The sequence below is a fragment of the Orbicella franksi genome, chromosome 11 (genome assembly GCF_964199315.1).
Source record: "Orbicella franksi chromosome 11, jaOrbFran1.1, whole genome shotgun sequence".
NCBI lineage: Eukaryota > Metazoa > Cnidaria > Anthozoa > Scleractinia > Merulinidae > Orbicella > Orbicella franksi.
Genome location: NC_138155.1, coordinates 22,966,847 through 22,976,162, shown reverse-complemented (window position 1 = coordinate 22,976,162; position 9,316 = coordinate 22,966,847). Strand labels below are relative to the sequence as shown.

The 9,316-nt window shown below is 37.1% G+C and overlaps 1 long non-coding RNA gene and 1 pseudogene across 1 annotated transcript; both read right to left on the bottom strand.

Moving 5' to 3' along the window:
* Positions 1-1,250: 1,250 nt before the first annotated feature.
* On the bottom strand, positions 1,251-2,780 carry LOC145503021 (uncharacterized; annotated as a pseudogene).
* A 728-nt stretch (positions 2,781-3,508) lies between these two features.
* Positions 3,509-7,981, bottom strand: LOC145503027 (uncharacterized). The gene is made up of 2 exons (XR_014051413.1): positions 7,309-7,981; positions 3,509-5,762 (listed from the first exon to the last, which is right to left on the bottom strand). It is a non-coding gene; the product is annotated as an uncharacterized LOC145503027 (long non-coding RNA).
* Between the last annotated feature and the right edge of the window lie 1,335 nt (positions 7,982-9,316).

Genomic DNA, 9,316 nt, shown 5'->3' with positions numbered 1-9,316 from the left:
GAACACGGGGAACGAACCCCACCTCGCCCCCCCCCCCCCCCACAAAAAAAAAAAAAAATTGGGAAGATCTTATCGAATCTTTACCCCAAGATAAAGCACGTATAATCGCATACGGTATATTTATAAAACGAAACCTCATTATCGTGGTTATGGTAGTATCTTTGATGCCGAAGCTGTAATCTTACTTTTAGATTTAAAACGACAAAGAAATATTTATAACGAGACAAATATTTCAGCTACATAACGATCATAGACGATTTATTTAAACCACCCTGGTTTCATACAGTATATTCGGAACTCGTTTCAATAACATTCAATGGCAAAACCCTCAGTCACAATGCTTTATTTTCAAAACAATGCTCTGTGACTCTCAGTGTGTTTAAGAACGCCCGATAACTGTTTCAAAATGCAAATTTCCATGAAAATTGATGTTACGTAAGTTAACAGTGGCTTATTCGCTAATGAGATAAGGTCAGGTCTGTTTAGTTTCCACCAATACTTTTTGATGCTGAGACGAACAATGCGTTCTGACAGTTTAGTGGTGTTGATTACAATTAAGGTGGAGTCATAGAAACTGAACTACAATATATAAAAAATCTAAAATATGCATAACAAACTACGCATGCAAACAAATACGCCGCTTTTTCTAGTCGAGATAAACAACTTCATTAATTGTTTTAGTCATAAATAAAAATATATGTACATAAGAAAGTAAGAAATTTATCAATGGATTACTTTTGTTTGACCTTTGCTGGCCGCTTGAGCAACTGTAGTAATCGTTGTTTACTTGATTAAAATAACCTCGCCAATAGCAGTTAATAGCTGATGACTTTGTCTGTAGCCTGCTAAAGCGTTTGCAATTTTCAAAACTATCAACTCATCTCTCGACACAATCTTAGTTTATATTTTTTTGGCCGCATATCAGGCGTGTCTGGTCGAGCCATGGGTAGTATTTTGGCGAGACTTAATCTAGCCAAAATGCCCACGGCGAGACCAAACGAGCCTGATATATGCCGTCGAAGAGTACCAAAAACGTACGATTAAGTATTTACCGTACCCAAATTCGGCCAGGTGATATCGCAGGATACCAGGAAAGTAAACACGGCTTCAGATTGGCTAATTGGAGGGTACCGTACTATTCACTACAGCTTGAAATAACTTTCTTGTTGCCTCAATGAAGAGATTTCTGCAGTACAGTTAAGATTGTGTCTAGTATCTACAAGTATCAGGCTCTAATGTATCTGAAATAATGACATTAAGTTCACTTTCATTGCTCATTTACAGTCTGACGCATATTTCCCTAATCGAAAGTCAGGGGGTCCAACAAGCACTCCAGAGACCATAAACACCCCGTCCCGTAAAGTTCTGACCATGATCGTGTGGTAGCCAGGGTTCACTCTTGTTGCGATTGTATTATTATTAATACCGATCCAGTCTCCAGTTTGAATCGGTCTTAATAGCATTGTCTTTATTGTTATCCAGCCATATATCAGCCTGGCCTCTGCTATAGAACCTACGTAAAACTATCGCAGATCGTGATGTAAGGAAACTGTCAGCTGAAGGGTGCTTGAACTTTTCCACCCATGCCACCCTCGCTGAGAGTCAGTACGAAGCTCTTTGGACACGCTCTTTCCCTTCAATTTTTTCCGCGGACTTGAAAACACGGTGAAAAGCTTCTGTTGTTTATAACTTCAAGTTGAAGATTGGGATGGTGAAGGTTTCTAAAAACATTTGGTATTTTTCCAGTCCAGCATAATGGCTTTTTCAAAGCCTCGCTTTCACGTTCGATAAGCAAGAACTTCGGTAAAGTAGAGCTTTCATTTCCTCCATCGACTTGATCAGCAGCATCCTACACGTCATCAATAAGTTCTTTTGAAACGTTGCTCACATGCATATGTTTAATCTTCAGGAAACCAACTTGAGCATGTGCCCTGAGGCCAATATGTTTACCTTCGGAACCAGTCATGTTGGTTTAAATTACTTTCCATCGACTTTTTTTGTTCTTGCGACAAAGTATTTCCTTCAAACTGAATGACGTAATCTCATAATGGCGCGCAAGCTCTGTTTGTCCAATAGTCTCTAGGTTTCTGCACGTCGTATTAAACGACTTGCTCTGGTAGCCCAGATTAGCTACCAAATTAATATAAAGTAGCTGGGGTGCTGAAGGATACGTAAGCAGTTGTCGGGTTAACTGTTCCAAATGTTTCGCTGTCCGAAATCTGCAATCATTCGCTGAGATTTCTATTGACACAATATCGATTTTTTCACCTTCTGCAATAATTAAAACGTTTCGTAGCAAACGCAAAGAAACGGCTCCCAGTGGCTCCGATAGTTAAATGAGTCTCTTTCACTAAGGACTTGATCGTTTTGCTAAAGATGTTGTTCCACCATTTCATGAACACTTTGAAATATAATCCATCAAAACTATTCTCGTCAAGTCCTGATTGTCCGCCCGCGCTGTTAGACCCTCCAATGACCAATAGATTGATGTATTCACTTCTTAAAGCTTTCTTGAAAACGTTTTTTAAGCGAGCACGATTACCAACTTGAATTGCTCTTGACGTCAAATCGTCGTCAAAGCCAATACTAGGCGAATGTTCTTCCTCCAGTGCATCTTTTACTTGCTGTAGCATCTTAAAAGAAATATTCTTGTTCAAACTAAAGTCGTCGGCATCCTTCAATGTCACATTAGCATCTCCGACGAAACTAATGTAATAATAAGATAAAATAACAGACATGACGACAAACAAGCAAACCTTATACATGTAAAGCACCTGCATCTTGGCGAGGCAAGTTATGTGAATATCGTCACAGCTTTTTCTTAAAAATATCCGATACTTTTACAATGTTGTCATGGTTTCTGGTCATGCCAATAAAACTTGTGGTCGTGTCGTCACGGTGATCCTTTCTTGCTGAATGGAACATAATTCCCAGGAGCGTCCGACGGAGAATTGTGTTCAACAATAAAAATGCAGCCAGAATATATTAGATATACTTTTCTATTCTTTATGAAATTATTAACTAAAGGGAAAACTTGTTTTTCGGTGCAGGAAGTATAAATTATTGAAGCAGCTATAATGTAATCGTGAGATATTTCAGTGTATTGAAAAGGTTACTTAATTTTCTATTTCGACGCTGATCAAATTATACTGAGACCGTCTCCTTATATTTAATTTTGTTATCAAATGATCCTTGAGAAGGAAAACTTGAGTTCATTCATATTCCGTTGCACACCATAATTTTCAAGATTTTCCCCGCAGTATTTTCCGTTACCTTGGTTAATTTTCTTACGGGCGCCAATCGAGATTATAATTAAATAAAACTGAGATCTCGTTTGTGAGCTCTTCCTGCAAATAGTGATTCTGATTTCCACAACTTATCACGGTTTTGTTATTTAAATTTACAGTTAAACCTTGCTCATTTTGTTGACCTTTTTGGACATTGAAATACGTTAGTTGAAATTCATATTTCGTTCACACGGTTGCACAATGGTGAAAAGAAATTAACGTGCCCATACCACAAATAACATATTGGTGACGTCTTGAATATGCTTGAACTTGATAGCACGTACAGTTAATGAGTTGTGGAGAGGTGACTGTTGTAGAGAGCTTAAAATAAGAGTGAGCATATTGACTGTCTGCTGGGATCAAAGCAAGTGGTCGTTGTAGAGGGGTGGTCGTTAGTGAAGGTTCGACTCTATGCTATGCACATAATCCCTATTAAATGCCAAACCCTAAATGAATTTCTCCTTTACCCACACTGTACCCCTTTGCGTTTGCGCTAATTTTATCTCCCGCCTTTTTTGTTTCGCTGGTAGGATCGACCATCAGGTGAGAAAATACCGTTAACCTACACTGACATCAGTTTTTTTTCCTGGGGTGGTGACTTTCTTTGTGATTTTGCTCAAAATGGGCAGTACACTTATTTATGGTACTGAAATACAAAGAAACACTTGAATACAAACTGGCCCATTAATTAAGGCAAACCTTCCCCTCACCACGTCGACAGCGTTAAACTATGAAGAGGGTCTAACATAGACTTTTTAAATCCCGCATCCTTCCGCTATTTTTGCCTCAATCCCGCTATCCCGACCCGGTCAGAAAGTTTATCCCGAACCCGCTCAGTCAGACTTGCAGTTCTCCGCGTGACGTCTGTAACGTGAGGCTTTCTGTTTTCCTGCAACCCGCCATCCATTTTAAAACTATCCCGCATCCTGCCTATTAAAATGAGCAAATCCCGCTCCCGTTGAAGTATTTTTATCCCGCATCCGGCCAATAAAATTTCTGTCATCCCGAATCCCACCTCCATTTTCACTCCTATCCCGCATCCTGCCAAACCTATATGGTGAAAATCCATGAACGTCAGCTATTTTGAGGTATATGTACTCTACCCCGGTCAGATGTGGACACCATTTACGATATACCTCTTCTTCAACTCTTTGACACCCCTCTGCCCTCTCGGGTACCTACAATGTTGGAAGACAGGATGTCCCCCCGACACAAAATGTCGTTCGATGCCTTTTACATATTACAGCTTAGTTTTCCTCGCCCTGTTTTTCGTATGTGCAGTTTTTTAGATTTTCTTTCACTTAGTTGTTGTGAAGAGTACCCGGAATTTAGCCCGCAACCTCCTTAGGAGTCTTAAATAACCCCTGGGGTTTAAAATGGTTCAAAAGGTGTTTTTTGGGGGCCTTTTTCCGCGTTGGTGACGCTGGAGGTGGGAGACAAGATTTCATGTTTTGAGGAAATTGTGTTTGTGAAAGGATTTGGTGAAAATCAGATTTAAAAGTCGTTAAAAGTCGCGAATTTGAATTTAAACTGTTTTGATGAACATACCAATACAAAAGCCATAAAATACCTCAAAAAGATCTCAATGCACATTTGAAGTAAGGAAAATTCATTATATGTGGGATGAAATTATGTCAATCGTTAAAATCGTAATCTGAATGTAGTTGTAGAGAAACTTCTTAACAATGGAATTATAAAATTTAAAAAGTGGGTGATTCATATTTCGGTTGTGTTTATCAGGGGATGGTAAATGAGAGACTATGCGAGAAAGCGAGACTAGCTTTTGTGAACCCGAGAAAAATTTGAATTTTCAAATTGCGAGACAGAGACTTCAAAGTGTTTTTAATGAGAGTGCTAGACATTCAGATTCTATTCAGAAAGATGTTCAGACGTTAGTTATAAAACAAACAAACGAATCGAGACTTTGCGACTTTCTTATTAGTTTTTCAAAAAATCAGGACTTTGAGACAGCTTTGTGAGAAAAAGAGAGACTGTTAGAAGCATATAAACGGTAAAAGAACGAGACTACAAAACCCCTGAAATTCGACGAAAATTTTGAGAGACCCATGGTTTTTGAAGAAATATTTACAAGCCTTTTATTCAACCATTTTTGCGGTTTGAGAAATGAACAACTCTCGATCGAGAACGGGAACGAAGAAAAATACACCAGAGCGGAAGAAAATACAAGCAAAATGCGCTCAAAAATAGGTTTATTCTGGCCTCGTCGGTGCCTGTATTATTTCACAATTGCGATTAAACATTTTCTCGATCATTTACAATAGCATTTGTTACATTACTTAACGATTTTTCAATAACGAATGACAGGCCGACTCCAGAGCTAGAGAATTTTGTCGCTGCTTGTAAGGAATCAGATCAGTTCCATGTGATGGGATTGGTTCATTCACTGTCGTCAAGAAATTCCCGTTTGCAGTGACTCCTGGCTGCCGCACAGAGAGCCCTCCCGGCCAGTTGGTGCTGAAATAGAAAAGATATTTTGTGAGGCGTTACATGAGGTATATATTTGAGCAGCTGTCAGTCAGTTGGCAAATGCGCAGTGATATGCTTGTTTGGGCGCGCGAACAAACAGTGTACATACATGCACTTCTCACCTATTTTTAATTACACAACCTGAATGAAACTAATGAGTTAAATTTAACCAAAAGAGAAAGTTCTAGGTAATTTTTCTTGATGTAAAAGAACTTTTAAGCAGATGTTAAATTTTTAAATATGTCGCTTAAATTTTTCAAGTGCGCCATTTGTAATTGGACTCAACCTTATTTAATAACAACCTTCGTTGCTCCTTTCCTGTTTTATTAGTGTCTCTGATCTCTACCCCAAGCTATTTTATTCCCTTCGATAGGAAGAGAATTTTGTTCATCGAGACATCGCTCCTTCATTCAACTGATGTTTAAAAAAGGCCTAAATTTGATTTTGGATAATGAATTGTGCATACGTATTTAATTCAAGATCTTTTACACTCTTCGCTGTCCAGGCTAGATTCCGTTCAATGGCGCGGCCTAGTTATAGTTCATGGCGAATCAGAACTTAAAGATTTTGACAACGATAATTTGTACAGCTTAACGATAAACACTGGTCAAGTAAAAAAAACAACAACAACAACTGAAAATGGGAAAGTAACCTTTTGCTCTAAACAGAGAACGCAGGTTTTTAATATTCATTTGAAGTGATATGTTCAGTGATTGTTATCAACAAATTGCATTGCTTTATTGCTGAACAGTGTTAAAACGTGTTTACAAGAAAAAAAAGGAGATAAAACGATCAATTTTATTCTTTCTCTGTGGGAATTTCACGGTAAATTTGCTGGTCATATCGTTGAAAGGATTTAGCTTTCAAAAAATTATGATGCGACTAATAATGTTCTAAAAATAAATTCACCTTCCCCTCAAAACCTAACGAAAACAGGTCATCTCTTCGAAGGGACTCCAGTGAACCTCCCAAACAAAATATTAATCATCTGCGACTGCTTTTAATTCAATATCGTCGAAACGATTTATTTTCTCAGACTTAAAAACAAATTTATAAAATCAAAATTACTAATTTTGTAAAAGCGACTCAACTTAAGTTTAAGAAATGATGATCTCGTGAAAACGGCAAACCTATCGATTTACAAAATTTGTCTCACGCAACGGAGGATGAAAATTTGTCAATAGAGTTTTAGAGTTTTAACCGTGGTAAAAAAAACTATTAAAAACTATTACAAAACTACAGAACTAAACACTCTTCATGAAGGTTTGAGTTATCACTGAAAGTTGAACAAAAATTGCTTTGATTATTCTTCGAGCTAAGTTAAAAATTTATTTGATTTCTTATTTATTTGAATTCAAAGGTTTTTATTTCTAGGGGTGAACAATTTTTTCATACACGTACTTTAAGAGTTCTCGTTTAGTTGATGTGAAACGAATTTAGTCGACAGTAAAGCATAAAATACGCAATCTCGTGATAATCAGACATTAAAATAACCAAGGACCGCAAGATGAAACAATTAACTTAAAGAACTTACTTCATACTCTCGCTTTCTTGGAATGTTACCGCCGCCTCCAGCCGTGAAAGCCTCACTTTCTGGCACAAAAGAAACAGCGAAGATTAAGAGAGCAAAAACGAGGATAACTTTGGAGTTCATCTTGAATGTTTGAGATTAGAGGTCTGTTCTTGCTCCTATTTGTGTAGAAGTGAGTTCCTTCTTTGTGGACAAGTGAAGCTGTGAGATGCTCAATTCTAAGGCAGACGTTTTTTATCCCTCTAAGAACAAAAAGAATGCCTTTGTAATTTCCGCGTGGCCGGAATTGAAGTCTAATGAAGTCGTAATTGAAAATAAATTGCTGTTTTGACAGTTCTTATGTAAATACTTTTCTCGAACCACAGAGCGAAATATCCGGACTCTCGAGAGGAGAAAACGACAAAAACGCGCGTTAAAACTGACTTAGACATACTCTTGTACACAAAGCCATGTACAGTTTTCACAAAATAAGTCCACAATTTACTCTTTGCTATAACTGATTTTTCAAAAGTCAATTTATCTGCTAAGACTGTTGTTTTGAAAGTCAATTGAGTGGAGATTATCTTTCCATTCATTAGAACGGCCGGATTTCTGACAAAGAAAGCTTTCTCGATTGTTTGTATTATAGATAATTTAGATCATATCGATGCAAAGTTTTCCCTTCGCACGACACTTCCTTGTTTTGTGACCACACTTCCTGACCGATAAGTACACATTTCAGCTCATGCTTAGAAAAGCACTAACAGAATATTTCAATACAAGATCCGAGTTTTTATCGCATAGATAAGCAGCAAACAATCGAAGCCGTACAGACTGAAAGTGAAGTCAATAAAACAACGTATACCGTAGCTCTACAAAAAAACAATGAAATGCCTCCATTTAGATTTTTACTGAAGATAACGTAATAGAACCATAATTCAACGAGTTGTCTATGTGATCCTTTGATTAAGATAATTGATAATATATTAATTTCTGTCAATGACATCATACTTGGCAGACATAAAGGCATGCGAATTTTTTGTTTTTTATAGCAGTCCATTGAGTACAAAACGCTTCGGAATGGTCTCATAACACTTCTAGACCAGCATGAATGACAATCAGTTAAAATGAAATATGCTCAACCATTTTTTTGTTATCATTTACACAGACCTCACGGCATGGCTAGCAAGGTCATTGTTTTCATTGTTTATTCAAACGGAATATGAAAGAAGTGTAATTAATTTTGATGTAAATAATAATGTACTTTTCTATTATGAAAAATTGAACTGTAAGGCCTTTTTTGGAATTGCATGTACAACCGACACCTCTAAGTAAGCGGACAGTTTGACGGCGTCAACTGATTTTGTCATAATTAACTGGTGTTGACTGTGGGTTTGAATTGTTTTTAGCAAGCTTGTCCAGTGTACTTATTACTGACGACTTCGATCACCACTTGCATGATGTTTTCAATTAGTTCGAAAGAACAGGGTCGCCCTTGATCAAACAATCGATAAAAGATGTTCGTATTTGACTCAAACATGACGCTAAACATATAATTTCTCTAGCGTTGGTACCATATTTGTAGAAAAACTAATATTAATTCCCTCCAAACACATCATACTGAAAAAGATCAACTTCATAAAACCTGCAAATTGTCCTAAACCTCACTCATTCTTATGATTAATTCTAAAGTCAATTAATGTGTTTCTACCTTCTTTAGCGTGACCATTCAAACAAAATCTATTGAGTATTACTTTCGACTGATGCTGTTTCTCTTTTTCAAAATTTTCCGAATTGAAATTTAGACTTCTTATTTTAATATGCAGTGTAGGCTACCTTAAATAACCTTTTGCAACTCAGAGGGAGAATCTTACAAATTTATTTGATGAAAAACTGAAACTTCGTGTTCTCATCCTTAATTTATTTGAATTAAAATAATGAATAGTGAAAAAATTAACCTGCAGTTGGTCTAACCATACTGAGTGAGTAGGCTAAATTTTTGCCCAAGGCATCTAAGGCAATTGTCCATGCA